This window comes from Hylaeus anthracinus, unplaced genomic scaffold (genome assembly GCF_026225885.1).
Source record: "Hylaeus anthracinus isolate JK02 unplaced genomic scaffold, UHH_iyHylAnth1.0_haploid 2, whole genome shotgun sequence".
NCBI lineage: Eukaryota > Metazoa > Arthropoda > Insecta > Hymenoptera > Colletidae > Hylaeus > Hylaeus anthracinus.
Window position 1 is genome coordinate 5,777,859 of NW_026534838.1, and position 23,284 is coordinate 5,801,142.

The following is a 23,284-nucleotide window of genomic DNA, read 5'->3' on the forward strand; positions in this document are numbered from 1 at the left end:
TTCTCTTAAAATAATTTTATTTGTGACATCCTAATAAATGTGACATGCACCAACAAATGAATCTGATATCGAGTCAACTGTTATCAACATAAAAATGTTTTCCAAGGTGAATTGTCTTCTTAAAATAATTTTGTTAGCTACAAGAAGAGTTGCTAGTTCGTTCTCGGTAGAACGTCATCGAGCACAAAGGGTTAATAATGGCGTAATCACCATTACGCGCTTCTTCGGAGAAACGTCGTCTCCTCGGTGCACAAGGAAACACCGAGCACGGTCTGGGAATCCATTAGCGCGAATAAAAACGAACTGTTCCCAGGGAATATCGAGCTATGGCGAGTGTCCGCATTAAGTGGGACATTCGAGTTCGCGTTTCCATCCAGACGGAACCCGGCATCAATTCTTGTTGCCTCGGACCGTAACGCGTCCCCGTTGCATTCGCAGTTCTCGGCCCTCCGCACTGTAACTGCGTCCGAATAAAGTTTTAGTGTTATCGCGACCATCCGGCGGCGATACGACGCGATCCGAAGACGGCCGGCTCGCGATACGGGTTTCGAATCATCCCACGGCACATCTCGACATTCAAATATCGATGGAGGCTTCTTTAACCCTCTCTCTGAGCCAGCGTTTCGCTCCACTAGCTGCGAATCGACTGCTACAATCTCGACCATGTAACTCTCGGTCAACGTTCCGATACCTACTCGAAACAAGAAAATTGAATACACTGGTATGCGCAGAAAGTCGTTGGAAGCATTCGTGTTTCCTCGATGGATTCAATGTGAGAAATATTGGCGATTTTTAGGGGAGTACTGGGGAAAAGTCTTAGGGCACTCTGTGTGAAGGATGCATTATGCTTAAATGAATTACTGTTGATTAAATAATTATGATTTGTTATTGCTAGACTGCGGATGCAAATTTATATTTGTAGAGATTCAGATGAAGAATTGAATTTTAAATGAAAGTATGTCTTATCCTCTAGACGGTGCGACATGTAATTTATTTAAATATTTTTTGATAGTTTTAAATTCATTCCTACGAAGAAAATAAAAGTACGAATATTCTTTATTCAAACATGAAATGTTTCCAAAAAAATTAGCTGAATTTTCCTTGTATGCTAACACATAATACAATAAATCAATATATTAAGATAAAATGTTTCTATAGGATTTGCAAAACTCTTCTCATATGCTACCTTATAATAAATATTCAACGTATAATATAAAATCAGATATTAATAAAATATTAATATATTAAAATAAAATGTTTCTATAAAGATTTACAAAATTCGACGAAACGTTCGTTAAATAAACGTTCCTAAAATAAATGATACCTTGTAAAATCCTCATGCTGTAACGTATCCATAATTGTCATAGAATTGTTTGCGCTAAGGGTTAAGTCGTTGCAGAACGTGACGACGATCGCCAGCACCACTCCTGGCTGAATACGGTCGTTACATTTCTACCCCTACGCGTCCAAGAGTTCATCCCCTCGGCTGTCGTCCCTCTTACCCCGCTCCGCGGTGTCGTCGCGTTCGTCGTCGCGTTTCCACGACACTTTCCACTGGAATCTCCGTTTGCTCCTCGTTCGTGGCAATCCCACGGAAACGATATGGGCCGCGAATGGGAGACAGGACCGGCCAGACGTCGAACGAACCAACGATTTCCGATTGCAACGGTAATCCGCCGTTTAGGAGATCCTCGAGGACCATCCGCGAAACGTCTCGCAACGATTATCTCGATCCCGCGGATATTTGTGGAGTGGTAGAAATTAGGGGACCTTCTTTGTCTTTTGGATCGAAGAGGACCGGGTCGCAGGGGTGAAACTAACCTTCAGAAGTTTCTAGACACCATTAAGGCACTTTTGACGTTATTTTATTAACCCTCTGTTGTTTCAGAGTACACGTTCCCTTTGTTGTCGAGGCATTTTTCTATAAAATCAAGTCCAGTTCATTTATATAGTAAATTTCGGTAAAATCAAAAACTCTGCTTCAAAGAGAAACATCTACGAACATTGATGTCCTCGATGTATTATTGTTTCAATTAATAGTTAGTTGTATTTTAATATAAGTCAATTGCAAAGGGTTAATATAATACATCGACATTTTACGTAAGATGACGTACAAGTCTCAATTACATAACGTCTCTGATAACCAGTGACGATACTGAAGACACTTATCAAGACTGTCAACTTGAAATGACAAAGTAAATGCCTTGCAATTTTTTAATATCTAATTTTACTTCTTTAATATCTTCATTCATCGCCATCGAAGAAGTATTCAAGCTAGTTCAAGGTTAAGTGAAGGTCAACATATCGCATGTCGTTGAATTTTTCTTTTCATTTGCTGCGTGACTGTTGTAATGACTAATTAACCTCTCAACTTATTAAAAAGATATATCGATGGCCTTGGTGATGGATGACTAATAAATAATTTCCTGTTATTAACGGTATTTGCACATTTGCGTCGAACAATTCTTCCCCTGAACGTTTTTTTTCGTATTGTCACAACGAAAGCAGAGATATTCAACCCTTTACTTCCGTTCGCGTACGAGCGTCAATGGGACGTCAAGGTATTTCAATAAATTGATTTATATGTTTCTTGATACGGTAAATCACGGTCAATTAAGATCAACAACGCGAAAGTAGATTGTGTAACCAATATACAGTTTGATATCCAAACGATCCAGCAGACAATATGAAGGTTAAACAAGCTACGACTTGTAAATTAGTTGAATTTAATATTAGCTGTAGTTACTGACGGAGAACGTCAATCTCTATTATCTCGAAAAAATGAATGCAATTAAACTCGTTGAATCGTATCGCATTAGAAGCATAGCTGTTAAGTACTACTAATCTAATATTTTTTGTCGCCTGGTAAACCTGAACATAACACACTCGAAGAAAAACAAGTTCCATTGGTGTGTAACATCGTAATAACTGAAGGTCCAGCAAAAATTATTTTGCAATAACTATCTTCTATTTTGATTTAGATAAATATTTCTGCAGTGCTACAGAATTATTATTATTATTTATTGCCGCATGCAAGTTCAACATTTATATACATAACAGAGTCATAATATATTTAATATAAATGACTTACAGTTAGAATAACTAATTCTTACATCTAACATTAATTATAAATACTATTTAGCATCAAACATATATATTTTGAAGGTTGTAGTGTCTTGTTAGTTCTTGTTTACATTTCTTTGGGAATTTTTGTCCTTTGTAAATAAGGTACAATTTTTCTATACTGAGAAGAAAAGAGAGCACTGCCATCGAATCATTTTGAATATAAATTTATTTAAAAAAATTCTGACGTATTTCGAACGTTCATCATACAATGACTTCCACGTAGAGTTTGGCCGCGTGCCAATAAAATCCGAAAGCTTGCTACCTTGTGCAAGCGTGCCAAGGCTTTATCACCCGTGGTACCTTCAAAAGATCACCTTGGTCCCTGTACACCGAGAACAATAGCAATCGAGGAAGGGCTTTCCTGTTATTAAATAAACTGTCGACGACGAAGGTAGCGCGTTCCGATGTCTTGAAAATTCTCCAAATGGTTGCTGCCGGGTTCTCCAAGGGTCCATTCTCTTCCTTTTACGGTACTTTATTTAAAGAACCCGCCTTCCTGTCGTTATCCTTGCTGCGCCCTTCTTCTGGAAGTTAATCCAATCACCCCTGCCGGCTCGGCAAAATTTCCACTCGCTGCCAGTATAAAAAGAATAGCAGCCAAGCCGGGCGGAGTGAGGGTTTGTGGACCGGCTCGTTTTCGGAGACTACTCCATTTCACGTCGAAGCTCGCAGTTCCCTTTATCTTCCTTATCGGGGAATGCGACTTTCCCCAGGGATAATTGCGAGTCGACGATACGTTCGTCAGATGTGTTGCAAATCCAGAAAAACGCGATCGCGATAACGCGTCGTGAATGCAACACGAGGAAAACAAGCTAGAGCAAATAATGTTGCAGAATTAATTTCACGTTGCGCAACCTTGCGTAAGAGAATGAAGTCAGCAAATTGAAAACTATATCTTCAAATGGAGCGAAGATCAATTTGCTCTATGTCGTCTGGTTTATAAAAAAGAGTGCATTTTTTAGAAAAAGGGGTTCATTCGGGCTGTTGATTAAGGTTTTGGGGCAAAGACAGGGACACATTTTTTATTTTGAGAATAGATAAGAATAAAATAGAAATAGAAATGTTAGAAAATAAATATAAAAAATATAGTAAAATAAAATGCAATTTCATTTGCAGAGCGAACAACTTTGTAATAGATCGAGTGGGGCACATTTTTTATTAGATACACATTTTGAGAACGAATACAAGAAAAATAGAAATAGAAATGTAAGAAAATAAATATAAAAAGTATAATGAAATAAAATGCAATTATATTTGCAGAATGAACAACTATGTACCAGATTAAGAGGAAATATATCAACGTACTATATAACAATATGAGTTCCTTTTACACCAATTTTTTAATTGTAACTACAAAAAAAAAAAAGAATTAAGCTTGGAAACTTTCCAGACAAAACGTGCGTTTCCCGCTGTTATATTCTCGAGCGGGAAAAGTAAACGAGATAGACGAGGAAGCTGAGCGTTCACCGCACCGCGAACAAGAGCTCGGTTACTATTAATTGCCGTCGTAGAGCTAATTAGGCGGTAGCGCTATCGTGTGGCCATTTCACTAGACACGGTTACCGCATTCATTGCGCGTCGCGTGTCATTCGATAGCGGAGTGAATTTAATCGTCAGAATTATAATTAAATTCTCGATCGAGTCACACCGGTCGAGAAAAGTCGAGAAATTAGAGAACGAACGATTCCATAATCGCTGGCACTTGGCGGGGTGTGTTTTTTTTTTTAATTCGACGAGGGTAGATTTAACCCTTTCACACCTGAATTATTCCTTTTCCCATACTAATGTAATTTATAATAATTTTTTACTTGGACTTAAATTAGTGTGGAAAAAATAGACAAAATTTCTAACAGTGTAGTTTTCTAGGAAAACTTCAAATTTTCAGACGCCAGATCTGAAAGTGTTAATATAAATGGAATGACAGCAATCGTGTTCTCTGCATCCTCTGAAACTGCTCAAAATAATTTACCAATTCATCTACAATTTATCCTCTGGATAATACAAAGCAAATCTAAATATTCTTCGTCGAAATATAAAATACTCCCACGCCCAGAAACATAAACTGCCCTCATTAAAAAATGACGCGTTCCTGTACAAACACTAATTGTTCCAAAGTTCAAGAACCCCTGGATCTATGAGCATTTCGAGCACGAAAGCGTCGCGAGGAGGAAGATTATGATTGGCGAGATGTCTTGGCATCGAGGAACACTCGAGGCCGTTAAGAAGTTGGCGAAGTCGTGTTTGCAATGACTTCGCGACGAGTTGAGTGGCTCAAGGTTGGCGGAGGCGATACCCGCGGCCCATCGCGGTTATTGGAAGGCGATAACGTAACGGTGCTCATCCAATTATTATCAATGAACGTCGACCGTAAGGAGCGCGGGGTCGTATTGGTCGAGCGATTTTTACGGCATGCTGGAAGCGGTCGTTAGAATCGCGATAATCACTCGTATTTAACTGCGGTCGATATTTCCAGTCGCGGTACGACGCCCATCGGGAACAATTCCTGTCGACTTCGTTCGTCTCGAGATCGGTTGTATGTTGCACCGACGATAATAATGTCATTAACTTAGTCACAATGGATTATACATGATGGAAAATGAAATAATTGACGCGCGCGTGTGTGTGTGCGTGCGTGTGTGTGTGTGTGTTGCATTATACTTAAATTTATGCATTTAATTTATAATGTTTCTTGTAAAACAAGTCCAACCCTTAAATAAGGACCATTGTTAATTCGCAACCCCCAAAAATTAAATACTACGAATGAAATCAAGGTAACACCTATAAAAATGTATATTTAACTTGGATACTTAATAATCGAGCTACTGATCACACTTAAACACAATTTTAGAATGATTTTTCCATGTATATATCCATATCAAAGCCATGGTTTTGCAGTGGGACGTCATCGTCGATAAATCACAGCGCCTCCGCCCCCTACTGCGATAAATTAATATCGCAAGCATTAGTTGAAATAGTATACGATAGCTCTGGCGGTAGTGTCTATTACAGATACGCGTTGTACATACACGGTAGCCGTGAACAAGCATAGTGCGTTCATAGAGTACAAATAGCAGCACGGGAGTCGGTGCGGTTCCGAACGGTCCCTCTGTTTCCAACAGCCGGCGATGTTTACTCACCGTGATGTAATCCACGACGGAAGAGTCCCAGTTTATGATTATCAGTAAATACCGTTCGCGTCCAACGTGACTTTATTCGGGCCAATAATTACTATCTAGCGCGAGTTGATATTGGCCCCAACGACGAGTCCACGTGAAACAGATAGCGGCATTGTTAATCCTCGTCTAGAAAACCTCTAATCACAGTTACGATATCATATTAAAATTAGAGTGATTTAAGAAAAATATTACCGCTGATGTAGTCTTTAATGTTAATAATTTATTAGATACATTTGGTTTTTAAAATCAGAAAAATGTCTTATATGGAATATATCAACTATATTATATTATTTCATGCATTATTCATTTTAATTCCACATAAAATTTTGTTGAACACTATTGTTTCGCATTTAATTGAAAAAAGTGTCTTTAAGACTAGACATTTCACCCATCACCAATTACAAATAAAGTATGTTTAGTGTTAAACCGATATGCACAATGTCACAAAAATAAATTGAAAGTACAGATGACTCCGGTCACCTTTCGCATAAGCGGAATTATTCTATTGCGCGAAAATTGTACGGCCCCGCGCAATACGAGGCAGGTGGCTTCCTAATTCGGAATCGAACTCCATTCGAGGGACAACACCATTTCCGGGACCGGGAATTGGAATTTCGTGGCCAGAGGTTCGGGGGCGTGATTCGATTTTCAAGCTTGACAGCGATCGAGCGTTTATTTAAGCTTCCCCTCCCCCCTTCGAAAAACATCCTTATAATAATCTGAAACTTTCAAATGCATCAACTATGTACATCTCCGAATTAACTGAATATTTACAATGCATATATGTAGTAACATTCAGTCTCCGATTAAACACTAATAAGAATCGCGTAACCAATAAGTTTTCAATTTTTATCTCTGAAACTAAACGTCGAATGAAAAAACAATACATATAAAAAAGTTTCGTTCTACCATTCCCAATAAACTGATATTTTTTTTAAATTCAATTGTTCGACTGTTGTTTTCTTTTTTCTTAAGAAAACAGCAACAGGATCAGACCACTACGAGATCTCATGAAAAAGGTCTTCTTAGTTTTCAATTTTTATCTCTGAAACTAAACGTCGCATGAAGAAACAATACATATAAAAAAGTTCCGTCTTATCATTCCCTATAAACCGATATTTTTTAAAAATCCATACATCTACGCCTCTTAGAATTACCAGCAAATATCTTCCCGCGAGTCTCTCGTGCTCCATCCACGATGTCTCAATCTCGCTCAATCTACCTACCTCAATCTACTTATAATCCCTTCGGTTGCCGAACATGAGTGTCCATAAACCTACGGCATTGCACGTTCCGAATTCATTCTGGACATTATCGAGCGCATTCGGTCGCGCGTAAGAAGACTTCGCTCGACAAGCGAGGAACCCGCTTTCGGTTTTGCGCGTCAGCTCTGGCTCGGGGCTACGTTAAATGAGTTCTGCAGTTAACAGGGAATATCATAAATCCAGTGCCGCTGCCGGTGCATTAACTTACGGTTCAGCGAGTGGGATAGGATATAATCAGGCCAAGTCGAGCTGAAGATGACGCCCGGAAGATCCCACCTCAACTCTTCCCTCCTCCTCCCTTCCCCTTTCTAGTTTCTCGCTCGTGCACAGGTCCATCGCCGAAATTCGTGAGATTATCCAAGATACCTATGATTAATACCCGGCCCGGGGCTGGCATCCGGTTTCGTTTGGCCTCGTTATCGATTCCGGGTGTCGCGGAAAACCCGACGTTCCCGTGATCGCGGGACATTAATTCGCGTCCGGCTCTAACCGAGTTTCGTTATGATTAATCCGACCAACGCGGAACAATACATCGTCTAAACGGTATCCTCTAACGCGCGGACGCAAATAATGAACCCGCGCGCGATGCAGTTTCTACTCGACCGCTCCCGGTGACGTCGCTTAAATATTTAGCCGGTTGAAATTGCTACGTGCACACGGTTAACACTTAATCGGCTGTTCCCAGGCACCGGCGAGGAGATTTAATATTCGGACACTTTACATTTTTCACTTTGGGACACTGTAACCACGTCTGGAATGCGGGATAAAATAATTGAAACGTATATTGCATTGAAGCGTTCGGTCTAGTTTATAAATATATAGTGTTTATTTGTTCCATTTAATTTTACCGTCACCTTAATATTTGGACAGCCTCGAAAACTTGTAATTAATATACTAATGTTTGCTGAAAAGAATATTTTAGTATTTTCTAGGGTATTTATTTATTCATGGCGTTTGTTTTGATTGTGCAGTTGCACTTTAGTTTTTAACAACGAAATAAAAAATTAGGATCGTAGACAGTATTCTCCATTATCGTTATAATTTTGTCAAATTTATTTCTGGAGATTCGTTGTATCGTGACCATTTATAAGAATTCTTTAACAACAAAGAATATATATTTGTCAGATTCAAATATTAAAGTATCTCTAAATCTCGGGAAAAAATTCTTGAATTTTATCTATGACACCTACCTCTCTAATGTACTTGTCACAGTAACACTAATGCCTATCCCAGTAATTTTCTTTAAAAATCTAATGGCCTACTACAGGACCACAATCAATTCAAGCAACTATATCGTCCATTTTCCAAGCAGCTTCCTACGTTTGCAGGTTGTTTCGTTTAAAAACAGTACACTATCCTGTCGAGTAGACATTTGATAACAACAGCGCCATGCATCAGCAATACGCGCATTTTAAAATGCTGAATTGCAAAACAAAGTTGCAGAGGTTGTTCGCTCCTGGCACCGGGAAGCTGTATCGGGCAGCATTTGCATAGTTCTCTCGAACGATGAATGCTTGATTGTACGTTAAACCGAGTAAAGGTATAACGTTAAACTGTAGCCGGCGAGAGAACGCTTTCCGTTAAAGCAGTCGACCTAAAATCACTCGGCGCTGAGCGTTCACCGATCGAACGTGGCCACAGTGGAACAGAATTTTCAAAAAGCTTTGAAAAATATAACTGTGTTCCACTAGCTTAATTCGAGGTATGAAATTAAGCTTCTGATAAAAATTGTGTTCATTTAATATTGTTATAAGTGGAACATGAGTACTCAAATTCAGATGGTGAGATTGGATTCTTAATGACTGTTGTCAATTATGAAATTATAAATTATAAAATTGAAGTATAGAATTAACCTTCTGGCAAAAATTGTGTGCATTTAGTATTATTATAAATGGAACACGAATAGTTAAATTGACATGGTGAGATCGGATTCTGAATAACAGTTTCGAATAGGTACTTTTTATCAACCATATGTCTTAATTCTATAAATAGTAATAATTTTCTGAGGACGATTTACGATCCAGACCAGATTCTATTAAACAATCAAATGCAATATTGACGAAACTCAAACGTTCAATTTTAGATAGATAACACTAACATAAAAATAAATCAGCAACGAAAATGCTATCAGCAACAAAAATTTTACCAAGAAGAACGTCCTCCTAGTATACAATCATCTTACCAATCACTATACTCTCTCAGCAATGAATTAGGTTCTTCCCAAACTTTCCCGTTAAATATTCAAAACGCCATTAACTGTACGACTTGGAAACTATGACCATTGGCTTCGGTATTCGAAGCTCGATCGCTATGCAGATGCTCGTTAAAAATTCCGAGTTTCACCTGGGGAATCCTTGTCGGAAGCAACTTCCGATCGTCGAGTCCTTTTGTTGGACAACGCCGGAATTTTATGACGCAATTAAGGTGGCTGACGCGCCGCAGGATTAAACTCTCCCTCCCCCGCGCCATTGTTATTTCGTCGAGTGCGTCGATCTTCCGGTGTACCGGGGCAGCTTAAAGCGGCTTTAATCTGTTCCACGTCGTGCAACTTCCTGGCCACCGGATTTTCGCGACTCGAACGATTACGGAAGAGCTCGGGCGAACGCGTGTTTTGAATATTAATAGGCTCGATGTAGAGAAATAGGGGGAAAACGCGGCGCGAAATAGGCGACCCATGGCAATCCTTTCATAATAACCTGGACCGTATTCACGTGGAGACTTCAAGGAACCGTCGCGCTTCCCCTTTTGAGCCCTTCGTTAATCTCTCCGGCGGTTGCTGGTATTAAACACCGTTAACTTCCAGCTAAGTGAGCTCCCGCGCGACTGCCATCGAGACGTGGTTAGGATTCTTTTGTAAAGTTTAGTAAAAGTGTTATCTATACGTAAACAATGAGAAATTGGACATAATTTAACACTCTTTAGTTTTGCATGGCGATAGAAGAACGATCGTGTTCTACTTTAGCCGAAATATCGCAGTTTTTCATACATATTAGCCTGTAACACTTAAACTATCGAACCGATTGGAAAACAATGTAAGAAGCAGTTGTTGTAAATTCAATTACCTTTAATATGGCTCCTTGCGCGACTCAATCGGACGTTTCTAATTCGAGATATGGACAAAAATCCATAGAAAAATTTTTCATTGCGATTTTCGAGTTTAGCAGGCCAAAATACACAGGAAAAAGAATTGTGGTATTGAATGTACATATTTTTTCTTTATTTTGTAAACCAGTGTCATTACGTATTTACGTACCTAATGGAATACAAAGTATATATACAAATACAACAGTGATGTTCATTGATAGATTCGTATTTTTTTTAACCTTCCTCTGAAGCGATTTGTCCATGACTCGGTTCAATTTTTCCGCGGATTGAAAGCCGAGACACGCCCGATCCGCGTTTGCACCTGATAACGCAAGAATGCCGCAAATAACTGTTTCAAACGATATTGGAAAGCGAACGCTGGAAGGCGAGACCGTGTCTGGTTTAATTTGCTTCGGCTCATACATAGCGTAGTTGTTAACAACGGCTGTTGTGTAGACGCTAGGGATTCCGGAATAGTTGCAACAGCTTTGGGGAACATCGAATTGCCTTCAACCGGCGCTCGCCAATACTGTGCTTCTCCGCGCTGTAAGAAAGTAACCGACCACTTGGCTACATTATTCCAGCGAGTTCCCGAATCTCTGGAGTCTTGATTGGACAAGATCCGACTCGTATCTGCTTGAGGATCGCCCTACAGTTACTAAACTATGGAGCATAACAATACCACCATCTATATTTTTGAACGTTTCGAAGTTCTTGGTGGAAATGAAAGAGATTAATTCTAGAATCCGAAAGGATGTGGTAAGTAATGAGGATTAAAGTTCTTTGAAATTTATTCATTCGTATCGACTAAAATGTTCGAAACATTTTAAAATACGAGTGGTGCTGTAAATATGCTCCACGAAAGAAGGTTTAGAATTTTTTAATTTTAATTAGAACTCAAGGGTGATGCCATCAAAGTCAATTCTATAATGTATTATAATTATTAATTCTATAGTATATTTATGGTGTTATAAATATGCTTCTCAGAAACTAAAAGAAGCTTCAGAATTTTTTAATTTTAATTACAACTCAAGGATGATACCCTCAAAGTCAATTCTATAGTATAATTATTAATTCTATAGTATATTTATAGTGCTATAGATATTCTCCTAAAAAGAAGCATCAGAATTTTTTAATTTTAATTTTAACTCAAAGATGATGCCCTCAAAGTAAGTTTTAGCAGGCTTTGCCATAATTACGAGAGCATTTAAGTTGAATTCTGATTACTGAAGCGCTCCGAAAGGCTCAGCAGCTTTGTTCCCTTTTCGTTTAATGCCGCTTTACGCTCGTAAAAGTTGTTTTTAAATTTTCTTCGTAGCTTGAACTGTTGAAAAGTCGTTACTCGGAGTTGTTTCAATTTTCTGCATGAACACTGTACGCGCAAGCACGACGATTAGTTCTTTAAATCTCGAAGGAGAGCCCGCCGCCGCGAACTCGGGCGAAACTTGCGAGTCGCATAATTAGCTTGATTAATTCAAATCTGAAGAGTAGCCAAAGAGACGTGAAAACCCTTTCAGCCCGTGCTCCCTCGATCCTCATAGGCTGAGGTTTTATGTAAATAGACGTGTGTAAAGGGTAATGGCTCTTCCAAGTATTCCATTACCCGTATTCACTGACTTGAATAAATTTAATCTCTAAACAATTAACCGTATTTAATATTCATGACGTGTGAACGGTGTCGTATTCACGCACCATTGTCTGAGCGCTGATACCACTGCTGATCGCGTGTACCATTATCATTTATTGGCGTAGAACGTTCTGGCAAAGGAAAGTTCTTTAAAAGAGGAGTTTAAAATTATTTCAAATCCACTGGTCTATAGGGAAGAATTTTCTCAATTTTCTAAACCTTTAAAAATACACCTGCTATAGTAAAAAATTGATACGTGAGCTTCATGTTTCTATTTTTTTGACGTTAATATTATTGAACATTCCTTAATAAAAGAAAATTTCTATTAAAAATAAATGATGTATACTCTTAACACCAAGAAATAATTTCTCATGGAATTTGTTAAAAAGTATTCGAAATAATACTTGAAAACTGACTCTCCAGACTGAAATGCTCTCCGAGGTGGCGGCGGAGGGGGAAGGTGGAAGCTGCGTTATGGAAAAACGGCGGTCTTCATCGCGAAAGTTAAAGCAAGTGGACCTCATTACAAGCGCGCACAGCCGCGGTAATTGTAGTTCCTGGGTAACGAAGTAACTTTGTTCGGGGCGGTGCGCGGAAGGTAATAATAAAGCAGTGAAGAAACGAAACTATTCCGACGTAATCTTAATCCCTGCAAACAGAGGCGAACCATTGCCAAACGAAACGAGCGCACGTGCGCCGAAACTGTGCGAACCTTTCGCAACACACGTATTTGGCAAAAACACACCGCTGGGAGGAGGAATCTGCTCGTCGGAGTGCTTTCTCAATCTCGCCCAACGTTCCCGCAACCTTTTTCGACTCGACGCCTCTTTAAAGAATCTTTTTCGGTCCAACACCCGCCCATCAGACTCCGCACACACCAATTCACCCTATTATGCCCTCGAGGCGACATACTTTCAAAGTACTCAAATATTATTTCAAGTAACACGTTATTTTATTGTATTTCATAATTATTCTGACACTTGCGACCACTTTTCAAGTAGACCACCAATCTAAGAATTAAGCCATTATCAAAGATATCACACCAATGAGATATTCATTCAGTAAAAATTTGATGGTCACTGAAGTTCAGATCCTACAAGACCTCTACATCAATTTAAGAGTCTACCACTCCGATATTGCGATCGGTTAAAACAACATTCATCGTCACCTTTACGTTATTACAGAAACTTTTTTACTCTGTCCGTGTAGTCGGACTCGCGAGTCGAGTTCCCTCCCCTAAAAGTTTCCAGTCACTTTAGCGCACTCTTCCCCAGAGGAGGCTCTAGTGTTTCTCAAGCAAAACGCCGCCGCCCGTGCCGGGGAGGGAACGTTGATCCAATCAAACTTCAACGCGCGGCGGTATCGCGTAAACACGTCGAACAATGCTATCAAAAAGTACACAGCTTCTTCTCTCCTCGTTTGACCTAGTGCAACGATCGAGAGGCGAGAGGGAACCGCGGTGCCGATGCCGTATCGAATGCGTCGAACTGTGTGCTGCCTTTTACATTTCCCGTGAGCCACCGGGAAAAAGGAAGTGGCGCTCGCGAGCGTTGTTTTATCGGCGAACGCGAGCGCAGTTTCTTTGTACAGGGTGTATCTCGACGTGCGGGGACCCACTTCGGGGGTTGGATCGGGAACAGCCGGAGCAATGGCGAAAGTTTTGTGGATCTTAGACTGCATTGAATCGAGACGGCATTAATCGATTTATGATTTGGATTTATGATTGTAATTATTATTGGAAGAGAGTGCGAGACGTGTGTTTGATATCTCCAGTAATTGCAGAATGACTGAACGGGGAAGAAAGTTTCTTAAGGGGGTTGTATAGAAATTTTATTAAATCTAATAATTTTATTAAATCTCTAGAAATATAATTCCCTTTCGTAACAAAATCGATATCTAAGTTTCATGTTTTTATTTTTGTAATTTTCAATATTTCTTTATTATTCGAGCTACGACGACGTTGATGGACGCTAAAGTTTGTATAGATGCATCGCAAATATGTAAGTGTCTCTTCAAACTAGAGTAATAAATGAATTTAATAAGCTAATAAAATAAATAAATGTCAAATATAGTCAAAAGGCGTATGCACTCGTGCAATAAAAGAGAACAATATTATCAAAATAATTGTAGAATATATTCAACATATATTTCGTACATTTTTTGCATGATTCCATATTACTGTACATAAAACCCCAAGTTTACTTATTAATTACCGAATATAGAGCCACGGAATGAATTTCTATTCTTTACATTTCTTCAAACTACAGTTATGAATAAATTGCAAATTTTAGTCATTAATGAAACAAGCTAATAAAATAAATATATTCTAAACATAACCAAAAGGTGTATGCACTCATGCAATAAAAAAGAGTAATATTATCAAAATAATTGTAGAATATATTCAACATTACTATACATAAAATCCCCAGTCTACTTATTAATTATCGATAATAATTTCTGCTCTCAGAGTACCTTCGGACCAAACCAACCTCCCTACAAAAATGCGCAAACCAGGTCGACGAGTGCATACATTTATACGAACTTTCTTCATTGTTTTTGCGTCCCCGATCCAACAGCAAAGTGGTTCCCCATATATTAGTACTACACACCCCGGCATCCAGGGTGATCCAGCTCGCGACGACAGCCACGATTTACAGCCATCTGACGTTCTCCCTCGCGCTGGCATTATTTACGAGCGGAAAAAATCCTTCTCCCCGCTCCCAAAGCCATCTAGCGGTTCGTAATTCGTTATTTATTCGGTCGCGCGAGCAACGTCGGTCCTCCTTTTCATCGAGTGACCAAGGGATTCAACCGCGCTACGTCTTCCGGCCTTTAAAGCGCGGCTATTTATCAACGGCATCGAATGACCCCGTCGGTTCGCTTCCTGTCCCCGTGCCAACGAGATTTTCCCGGCCGCGAAGAAGCGAACGAGTCGTGGATCTTCTCCTTTCAGCGGTCGGACGTGGAATATAAGACGCAGGGGAGGGATACGAGGCCCTGAAAGAGTCGAGTCTTCTTCTTCTTCTTCTTCTTCTTCGCTTGGCGGAGGAATCGTCGTCGCGAGAAGGGATGAAAGGGTCGCGGCGACGATGGCGGTCGGGAGCGGGGGTTGTAGTTTCTAAAGACGCTTACGCTTCAGCCAGCCGCGAAGCCGCGGCGAGGAAACCAGGCTGCCGCCTATATTTACTCATTTTCTTTTGGGCGTCTCTCAAAGGGAGCGTCGCCTTGGTCGTCGCTCGGCGTAAAAATGCGCAGCTATTTCGTCTTGCCTAAAGGCTTAACCTCGCATGCGGTAATCCGTCGCTCTGCCACCCCCTCCTCACCCCTCTGTCGCTCGAACATCTCGTTTGGCAGACGGTTTCCCGTTGGCTCGCGGACCCAGGAAATCTCGTGGAAGCCGCCTCGACCCAGCTTCTCGCGTTTTATACGCGAAACCTCTGACCGCGATTACTCGATGAACGGTTCTGCGTTTGGGAGCTCGGATCTCGAAGCTTATCGTCCGTTTCGGATAGAGGGTTGGTACCCTGATGGTATACAGCCAGGCGTATGGTATACACTCGCAGGTACTGGCGCAGTCTATGTTTATTCAAGTTTGTCTAAATTAAATGATGAGGTTTCATATTTCCAAATAAGTGTTGCGTTACGAATACAGTCAGTGTATTAAGTATTCGTACAGGAAATATTTATTTTAAATGGGTTGCTGTACGAATACCTTTAACAGTGACTATATGTGCGTAACTACATGAATCTTATATGTACGTCTATTTATTTGTAATGAAAAAGTTATTTCATTAAACCTATCGTATAATTAGGATAAACGTCTTCAATAGACATGGAGAGTTTGAATAATTATGGGACACACTGTATATATGTACATTGGTACTTGTTATTAATCAAATTTTGAGCTTAGGTTTCCAATTTTCCTTTAATTGAAACTGCAACAAAATTGGGTGAGCTTGGATTCGGAAATTTATTGTCTGCTTCAAATTTCGACTCTATGTTTCAATCTTCCCTTAACCAAAATTCAAACAAAATTGGTCGCACCTCTCCAGATAAAAAGACTCCCAAATTCAGGAAACAGGAGTTACTGAACTGTCTCGAGCGACGGGAAATCTCCCCCTTATGGGAAATCAACTTCATGGCTGCTCACGCATCGTCTTCTACCTCCATACTAATATTCGCTGTTTAACTAACTAGGTCAGAGCTAAATCTCATACGTGACAGAGACTTACGTACTGCCATCTTTGTAGGAAGTTCGAATTTTGGTAGACTCGAACGCGACAACTTTCGATCTTGTCACCGGGGATTATTCGATACGTTCACCGAAGCTTAAGATTAAATATTGATGGAGGAAATTGAAAAAGATTGACCTACTTCGTGTCCTGAGAACAAAAAAAAAAATGGCTACAATTTATTTTAATGGGAGACAATCCGCGAGGCACTTTTATAGAACGAAGACACTCGAGACTGTACCAATACAGCGATGAAAATCAGAAAGGATGAAAGAGCATCGGGCGAAGTGGAATCGCACGAAGGAGAGGAGCAAGAATGGGAAGAGACACACTTCTGCAAAAATGGTCGAATTTAGGAGGTTTCTTCATGGTCTGCTGCCTTCCTTGGCACATTCACCTCGTCTGGGCTTTAACTATTCCAGGCTCTTGCTTCTGCCTATAAAAATCTTCCCTATTGATTCTCAGAGGGCAGGACTGATTTAACATTTGGCAAGACCTCGGAGGAACTCTTGTCTTCGCTAATAATATCCATTTCCTTCTTTTCGTTCGATCACTCCCTCATCGATGCTCATATAGAATCTCATAATATTTTTTTATTGATTCTCATCATCCACTGTGTGATCAAGTATTTCTGACAATTTATCTCTTCTTTACCATTGGAGATACAGTATTGTCTCGGAATAAGCAACTTGCCCGGTCCTGACCAAGTTGCTTATTACGAGACAATACTGTAGTGATTAAACATTCTGGTTATCACAGATACCAAGATAGCTGTCTCTCTCAAGTGTTCTTTTCAAATTCGAAAAGTCAATTTCATCGCTAGATACAAATCTTAATGACACACATTCTATTCTTCATCACTCGAAACGACTATCGATCGACTTTTCATGCCTTTCTCAATTATCTTGTTCATATAAGACCTAGAAAGTAAATTTTACCGACAAATTACGTGTAGCAATAACAATAACAACATTCTTCTCAACATCTGTTTCGCGCAAACAGCAGAAAGTGGAACACGTTCCGATTCAATTTCGCCAATAACCAGAGTGGTCGTTTCGGGTTCCAAAAATCGGGCAGCACGGATTCGTAAATCTCGCGCGAATTAAAAGGAAGCCCCAGAAAGCTCGTATAAATCGTGTTTCTTGCGCGAACGGAGTGCCATTTGGAGACCGCGCGGATGTTGCCAACGCTGTGGAAAAAGTCACGCGAAAACGGGCAAAACGGGGAGAAACACACGAGATACACGACGACACATGGAAAACCTCGAGGAGTCTTTTTGCGGGAGTACTCCGGGACGTCCCCTTTGCCGAAGACAGCGTGTTTCGTCGTGGTCTGCCGCCCCTCGTGCTGGCAGCCGCGGGAGTCTTCCGTTTTCGCGAACAATCGAATATTTATTTACTTTGTTCAAGAATTTCTCGACAGGCATACGCAACTCATATGGAAATGTGGATAATTAATACGTAGGATGATTATTATTTTAAATGGAGTCAGTCATGTGAAGATGAAGTACCAGTAATATTCTAAATGAAATTGTGAAATTTTAAAAAGACATTTACCAGTATAATAAAAATTATTAACATCGCAGAATTCAGTGCGAACAATTTAGTAATGAATTTCTGTGTTCATTCTTTTAATAGTTAGCGTTACAGCACTGGTAACCAAATGGAAAGCTTCGAATAAATTATTGTAGGCAATTGCACAAAAAATATCTCGTCATCCATGAAAAGGGAAAACCATCACCTTAAATGTTAATAAAATACACGTGCTACTGTCGAGAACACTCTCTGTGTTGACAGAATCTTCGAATCTTTTCCTTTACGACCGGAACCATCGATTATGTTTGACGACGAACATCCGAATACCGCGGTGGTTGAATCGTATTTCGAATTCGACGTGCGGTTTCGCGCGAAGAGGAGGGAGAACGGCGACCGCAAAATATTTCTCTCACGCGCGGGTAGACGCGGTTTATGCGGTCGATTGGCGATAAAGAAAATATCATGTGCCATTCCTTGTAAATATTTTCCTACGGCAATCCGCGGGATTACTTTGGCGAAACGATTCGCGCGTTTGGTCGCTGCTGGCGCACCGATGCTCGTGAATCACGAATAGATTTTGTTGCTGGTGAAGTGCTTCCCTCACGTGCCAGGAGAAGACTGGTTGTAAAGTCGACGTTCAAGAGTCTCAGTGCTCGTACGTACTGTGCAAATGTACGCGCACTTGCGTTGTTGCCATGTTTCACGAGATCGAATGGAGAAGTTATCGCACGCTCCTTTTCTATGTTCTGCCTCCGATGTTTTGCTTGATTTAAATGAAAGTGTGTCTTGTCTTCACAACAGTGCAACACGTATTTTATATATTTTAGCAAGCATGCGCATCATCGTACATTTTCTCATATTTTCACTCGCCAAAAATGAGTAAACATCCGCAATCTACTCATCATAATATGCTTAGTTAATTTCGGTTATTAATTTTGTTTGCAGCGAAAACGTAGGTAAATTTCCTGCGATGCAAACCGAATTGAGTACTCTGCAGATAACACAAAACATGGTAATTTAGTATGTGTCACATATGGTACATACATTGAAATTACACTCGCATACGTACTGTATCCATAAGCGTTTCGACATGGGTTCGAGCAGTTGCTCCGATACAAATGGCAATCAACGAAATAGGAATTTTGAAGAAAAATATTACAGTTTGTATTTATGAAACGTTTCAGAGAATGGGAAACAGAAATATAGTACGATAATTATATGAAATATAGTAGTTTGTCTTTTATGAAACGTTTCAAATAATGAGAAACAGAAATATGGTGCAATAATTATAGAAATTTGAAAGTTTGTCACATTTGTAATAGTTTCTCTTTCATGAAACATTTTTCATAGAATGAGAATCAGAAACATATTGTAATAATGACACGAACTATAGTAGTTTGTCTTTTATGAAACATTACAAATAACGAGAAACAGAAATATGGTGTGACAATTAGTTTTAGTTCTTTATTAACAAGAAACTGTTGCAATTACCAGGAAATGTATTTATAAATTTCGCGAGCCTATCTCCGCAACATGAATTTTATCGGAAAAAGCTGCGAGTGCGGGGAGTCGAAGGTCAATGATATACAAATTGAACCATTTAAATGGGAAAGCCTAAATACAGTTAAACCGTTCGAAGGGGCGAACACAGCCATAGAAGGGAAATTTTGCCCAAAGCTATTCTCTTCAAACTTCCGAGACGTTACCCGAGAAAAATCTAACGATCGCCGCCAGTGTTATAATAATAATAATCGTTTCGACGGTATTCGCGAAAACGAGACTCCTTCGATGTAGACGTTCCGTTCACGCGTAATCACGACTTTCCGAGATAAGCTCCGAAACGTGTACGAAATGAATCTTTTTCCCTCCAACCGACAAACGAAATTAAAGAGGGCGGCCTAACGAAGTCGTTACAGTGTTTTCTTTCCGTCACAACGTGGCCTTATTATCGCATATTCCGATGCTGGGAGCAGAAATAAATTATGGGCTGCTTCGATAAAGAAGTTGTAACGTAAGGTATAACAGTATGATGTGGTTACGAATTGTTTGAATAAGATGAACGTCGAGACAGAAATTTGAAAAAGTTAGGAGGTACTCAAGCTTTGTGGAAAATAGAAGAAATAGAAGCTGCCTGAAGCGACCTGAAAAATATGTCCTTCGAGACAGGACATTAACCAAAATTGAAATATACATTATATATTATAAATTCTGTATAAGAATTCTGTATTATTAATTCTGTAAATGTTGAATTTATATGTTCGTGCAACGGTTCGAATATTTATCTTGTACATCGTTACAATATAATTGTATTGTATTGTAATACAATACAATATTATTATATAAACGAGTGTCAGACTTTTGGATTTGTTTTCTACGTTGAACTGTTAAAATAAAATTTTCTGGATCAATTTATATATTATAAATTCTAAATAGTACAGACTTTTCTGCATACAAATACATAAATAATCCCTCGAGTTAACCTCTTAACCTACAAGGACCAACATTCATACCATCAGACTCTTCACAGAAATTATTTACTAACCCCTAATTTAATGAAAATATATTTTACAATCTCAGATTGACACAATATAGATTTCTCTATTCCACATACAAATGTATAAATAATCCCTCGAGTCAACCTCTTAACCTACAAGAACCAACACTCATACCATCAAACTCCCCCAAAAATTATTTACCAACCCCTAATGTAGTTAAACTCACAGCAAACAGTTCGACACAGAAAATAAATCCAAAATCCGACACTCGTTTATATAATAATTCAACGACGTACAAGATAAATATTCGTACCGTGGACGAGATGAATCTCTGCGTCAACGATCTCCGAAAAACTAGAGGGTAACGAAATCATCTTCCGCCAGCGTCTCCCAGCCAGAAACGAAGCACCCTCCCTGCATCAGCGGCGACATTATACCGGATGGGCGGGAAAAAATTATGCGGCTAATCAAGAACCGCGAGTGTCGTTCCCCGGGTCGATGTATCACCGTTGGATCCGCCGGGTCGCTCGACCCGGGTCAAGGGGTGGTTTTAGAAGGCAAAGAAGACGACGTTACGGAAACGTAGGGCCAGACCGCGGCGTACATCCGACTTTATGAGCCGCCATCACTCATAGAATCTTCGCCGCAATCTTTCGCGAGAGCCCCTTAGAGAGGCTTCCACGGGGGAGAAAAATGTCCGAGGGTTTGGAGAATCGATGAGTTTGCATTAAACATCTCCAGACTCAGCCCTCGAATTATGGTTGCCCCGGATGCTCGCGGTTCCCCAGGAATCGCGAATCCGTGCCGGGGATCCCCGGAGGTATATAGAACGCTGGGAACGAGTTTCGAATAGGAAGGAGCGTATCACCAGCGACCTTCGGCTACCGTAGGCCAAGCACGTGCGACTCGCATTGTTAGGAAAATGTTTCGACTACCCCGGAACCGCCCCTGTGCAGGGAGAATGGAAACCTGTTCGAATCGGGTCCGACTGTGTACAGCGGGGCCGAGTCGCGTTATTGGGGAGGCGTATAGACACCGACGGCTATTAACAGAGTGTTCTGGCGTGAAACGAAACTTTCTGGGTCACTTTAGGGATTATTTATGGGAGGACATCATAAACTTTGCAGAAAAAATAGTGAAGTATGTTTAGAAGATAAATATTCCCTCTGTGTCTATTACAAGAATTTATCTTAGTTAAATTATAGGTTTGATGTTTCCAAATAAATGTTTACTTGCAATGAAAATTGTAATGAAAAATTTAGTTGGAAACATTAAATCCATCGTTTTAAATCCAGATTTTCTTCGATAGACATAGGGGTATGAATATTTATGGACACGTTTACTTTTATTTTATTTTTGTTTGAAGATTTCCTGGATCAATCTTCTAACCAACATCCTGAATTTTATAATCTTGATGATCATTTCAGAAATAAGGCGTTGAGGTAGAGGATATTTCCTTTCCCTAATAAATTTAGTTTTGTTCATAAAGAGGAGAGCGATTGAAATTTCGATATACATGAAATGTCCAAGTTACGAAATTTTCATTTCGAAAAGAATGAAATTTGCAATATACATGAAATGTCTATGTTACGAAATTTTCATTTCGGAAAGAATGAAGTTTGCAATGTACATGAAATGTCTATGTTGCGAAATTTTTAATTCGAAAATAATGAAATTTGCAATATAAAAATATGAATTATTGAGAGGTCTGTTTTTAATAATTTATCACTTGAAACATCACGATGTAGTTAAGTAGGAAAGCATCATATTTTTGTGAATTTTGCACTCCAAAAAAATTGTACATAATGCAATCCACTTAGGACCTCCCCTAATGGAGCCACAAGATTAAAGAATTCACAGATAAAGAAAGTATCACACACCTCCGTTACTATTTTGAGCAGAGGTATGAGGTCAGGTTGGAAAACGTTGATAACAAATCGATAGAGAAAACTCCAAGTAATATCAATTTAAAATCTAATGAAGTACGTCACGGGATTTCGAATGCTAAAAGCTTTTCATCCACGGGCGCAGTATTTTTAATCCGCCGGTTTTATTGAAAGCGACGGAATCGGAAAACATACATCAAGGTATATTTAAAAAGGGAAAATGGACGCCACATGCATGTATCTCGTTTCGTTCGTCGTTAAAAGCGAGCCGGTCAATATCAGCTTTTTTTTTTACAATATCCGTCCGAGACTAGTTCGTTCGGGTCGCGCCGTGGAAAAAAAAAAGTTGATTTCGAAAAAGAAATCCGTGCTCTGCAGTGATCTGCAGCCCTCATTTTCCCCGAGAATCGGTTATTCTGCAAGAGCGAGCAGACGTCCGATTTCGTAATCGACCTGAAACGCGCCACGCTTTTTGTCGCTCGATGTAAACGAAACGGCGAAATGTTTAAAACGGAAGTCGTATACTGGCGGGGTAGCCAAAGCATCGGACTTGAATTATTTCCGTTCCTTTTAACGGTACGAGTAAATGTCCAGGGTGAAAAATATTTACCTCCAAAGGAAAAATATTATTATTACTACTACTACTAATAGTGATGATAGTGTTAATAATACATCTTCATTTCTACAAGTTTGTACGCCTGAAGGATTCAGGAAAAATATAAAATATTTTATACATAAATATTATTTCATACATAACCATAATTCCATACCATTCATATTATTTTATGCATAAACATTGTTCATAAATATATTGGTTATATATTCTTATCACATTCTAGAAAAAAATAAACATAAATA

At 39.5% G+C, this 23,284-nt stretch overlaps 1 protein-coding gene and 1 long non-coding RNA gene across 3 annotated transcripts in view; one reads left to right on the top strand and one right to left on the bottom strand.

Annotated features, from left to right (window-relative positions):
- Positions 1-23,284, top strand: part of LOC128892904 (zwei Ig domain protein zig-8-like) — a 242,943-nt gene that overhangs the window by 59,685 nt on the left and 159,974 nt on the right. The window lies entirely within an intron of this gene.
- LOC128892906 (uncharacterized) lies at positions 5,900-8,103 on the bottom strand. Its single transcript, XR_008461199.1, has 3 exons — positions 7,776-8,103; positions 6,153-7,703; positions 5,900-6,060 (listed from the first exon to the last, which is right to left on the bottom strand). It is a non-coding gene; the product is annotated as an uncharacterized LOC128892906 (long non-coding RNA).